The 3,424-nt window shown below is 36.2% G+C and overlaps 1 pseudogene; it reads left to right on the plus strand.

Annotated features, from left to right (window-relative positions):
* Window positions 1-1,913: 1,913 nt before the first annotated feature.
* LOC128251400 (5S ribosomal RNA) lies at window positions 1,914-2,032 on the plus strand (annotated as a pseudogene).
* Window positions 2,033-3,424: the final 1,392 nt, after the last annotated feature.

Here is a 3,424-nt window from a genome sequence, read left to right on the forward strand (position 1 = left end):
TAGATAGATAGATAGACAGATAGATATACTAATCTATGAATCCGCACATATGCACAAACTAAGTAGTATATGAAATTACAAAAACACTAAAATGTTGATGTCATAATAAGTGATAAACATTTACCAACTAGGTGCACATACATGTGAACAGGAACTTTTAAGTGCACAAATTTTAAAATTGTAAAATTTTATGCGCGTTAAATATCAATTGAGAGTTGTGTATACATGTATAAAAATGTGAATCTTAATTTTACGAAAAGTCGAATCGAAGGGAAATAATCATCCTAGAGTTGTTCCCCTGATATCTTCTGTCTTTTTTGCCACCGAACTTCTCGCGTGATTTTCTTGTAACTTTCTGTGACTTATCGTGTTTTAATTCAAAATGGAGACGGGCTCCGATGCGATAGGTTTGATAATTCTTGAGGTATTCTTTAACATGAAACCAATAGTAGCCTTAGTACACATATAAAGTATATGCACACACTTATATATATGTGTGTAATGGAATGCAAAACTCGCAGTACAATACAGAGAGAACAAAGCACCTCGAACCCGGTATTAACTTAACGCTTACAGAAGGTCACTTGCTCACAGAAGGTCAAAAGCAGTCACGACTGAATGTGCCTCGTAAGCTGAAAGAACAGTTGCAAGTTGATCCGGACCGTTTTCGAAAGTCATCACTGATGACAAAAGCTAGTGCTACGGCATTTGCAGATGTGAGAGAGGTGAAGAAAAAACAACAGAGCCGTTAAAAGTAATCACTTCGCAAGAGTTCCAGGGCTGCTTCGAAACATGATAATTCATATTCGTCGCAATATTTCAAAATATAGAGCCATAAAGCCAGCGTGGAATACTTCTAAATGATCATACGATATACTAAATTCATCAGCCAAATCTTCCACAAATTTTGCGTTTCCTCCTTAAAAGAAGCAATATCACATGAGATTATAAATTCTGGATACATTATACCTAAATTGTTGTGGTTGGCACTCCGTCGCTTACGACGTCGAGGGTTCCAGTTGATCCGATCAACGGAACAGCCTGCTCGTGAAATTAACGTGCAAGTGGCTGAGCACTCCACAGACACGTGTACCCTTAATGTAGTTCTCGGGGATATTCAGTGTGACACAGTGTGACAAAGCTGACCCTTTGAATTACAGGCATAACAGAAACAGGAAGAAAGAGTGAGAGAAAGTTGTGGTGAAAGAGTACAGCAGGGTTCGCCACCATCCCCTGCCGGAGCCTCGTGGAGTTTTAGGTGTTTTCGCTCAATAAACACTCACAACGCCCGGTCTGGGAATCGAAACTGCGGTCCTATGACCGCGAGTTCGCTGCCCTAACCACTGGGCCATTACGCCTCCATTATACCTAAATAATGACGAACAGCCTTCTTGAAGATTTGGCAGATTTTTTATTCTGAGTTAAAATTATTTCTCTTCCTTTACGCTATTAATGTATTTAGAAAATGCATTACGATCATAGATCATATCGCTTCCACTCAGATTCACGACTGTGATATTCAAATGAACCCTAGTAATGACTTCGGGTACCATATATCAGTTGTTTTTATTCTCTTGTGTTACAATAACTGGTTGTCTATTACGTTTGTAAATTTGATATAATGGACAAACATATTCCGTATTGTAAATGTTCACCTTCTTCCTAACTGAAAACTTCCAAAGATTAAGCATTTTTAAAGAGTGGTTAGCGAATCAGATTATATTTGATAATTAATTTATGTAACCCGAAATGTTTAATCAACTAGTAATCTAATAAGATTGTGTCATAAACGGTAAATCTCTTTTGGATATGAATGAGTTCATTTCATATCACTTCTCCTTTGTCTTTTAGTTCTCTGCTATGAAAAATAAATTCTATGAAATAGTAAACTCAATTTAATCAAAAGTAATCCCCATTACGGCCATATCACTTTGAAATCACCGATTCTCGTCCGATCACCGAAGTTAAGCAACATCGAGCCTAGTTAGTACTTAGATGGGTGACCGCTTGGGACAGCTAGGTGCCGTAAACGTCTTTCCTAAAGGCGGTGCTCCAGCATGGCCACAGTTAAATGAAACAAGTAAAAGAATAAAATAATTAAAAGTACGTGTTGTCTTGTATCGATATATAAAGTCATTTCTATCAGATAATTTTGTTAGTGCTTTGAAGTAAATGTTAAATATTTGACTTGCTGTGATTTTAAAGAAGTTTATATTCAGTTTAGTTTCAGTGCTAATGATCTTCATAGAGCCATAAACTCAACAGAGCCTCGTTTATATACAATATAAATTCCGAAATTTTTAGTGTTACGATTTAGAGACACAATAACAGTCAGAAAAAAGACAACCAGCCATTTTTTAATTCGTTATAATTTCATAATTTACCATAACTGTTGCTGTATTATCTCTTTAAACGAAACGAATTAAGCATCTATGATTGGATGACGAAATGCATGTCTATATTCAGAAACAACTTCAGTAAACACATCATCAAGCTAAACTTGAAAATAGATTTCATGGCTAAGCATACGAGTAGAGATAGACAAACAAACACATAAGCAGATAGGTAAAATGTAGCAGACATCCGACATGAATCGAGTTATAATTCTTAAACATATGAATCATAAATTGTTATTAAAAACAGTTGTAGTAAAATTTCGGGCATATCATTATGCAATTTATTACCAAACATGTCAGAAGCTAATTATATTAATGCTATTTACTTTTTTATAAAAACAATGCTATTTAAATACACGTATATAGATGCGCAAAATCTAAATAGCGAATTATATATGTAATGCTTAAATCTGTGTACGCATACATACGTACATACATACACACACACACACACACACACACACACACACACACACACACACACACACACACACATATATATATATACGTGTGTATGTGTGTGTGTGTGGTGTGTGTCTGTGTGGTGTGTGTCTGTGTATATTTATGTATCCATTTGGTATGTGTGTATGTATGCACGTACAAGTATATACACATATTACATGCACATGCATAGATAGTCGTACACACACACACACACACACACACACACACACACACATGTATGTATACATTAAGCATGATGGGTGTGATTCTTTCTGGTATAATTTCCACCCCTGTTGCATTTAATTCTATAAGGCAGGGCAATGCAAAAACGTCAGTCGCTGAAGAATACCAGATGCTTTCATGGAGAAATAAATGTAATGGGGAAGGGAGGGAGAGAGAGAAAGAAGAAAATTGGACAAAAAAGCAAGTAGAGAGAGGGCTGAACTGAAAGGGACTGCTGAGAGATATGTTGTAACACCACAGGCGTGCGCGCACATTCAGAAGCATACACTTTCTTTGTCTGTTTCCCTTAATGTACGTATGTATGTATGTATGTATGTATGCATGTATGTATGCATGTATAT

The sequence above is a fragment of the Octopus bimaculoides genome, unplaced genomic scaffold, assembly GCF_001194135.2.
Source record: "Octopus bimaculoides isolate UCB-OBI-ISO-001 unplaced genomic scaffold, ASM119413v2 Scaffold_172466, whole genome shotgun sequence".
NCBI lineage: Eukaryota > Metazoa > Mollusca > Cephalopoda > Octopoda > Octopodidae > Octopus > Octopus bimaculoides.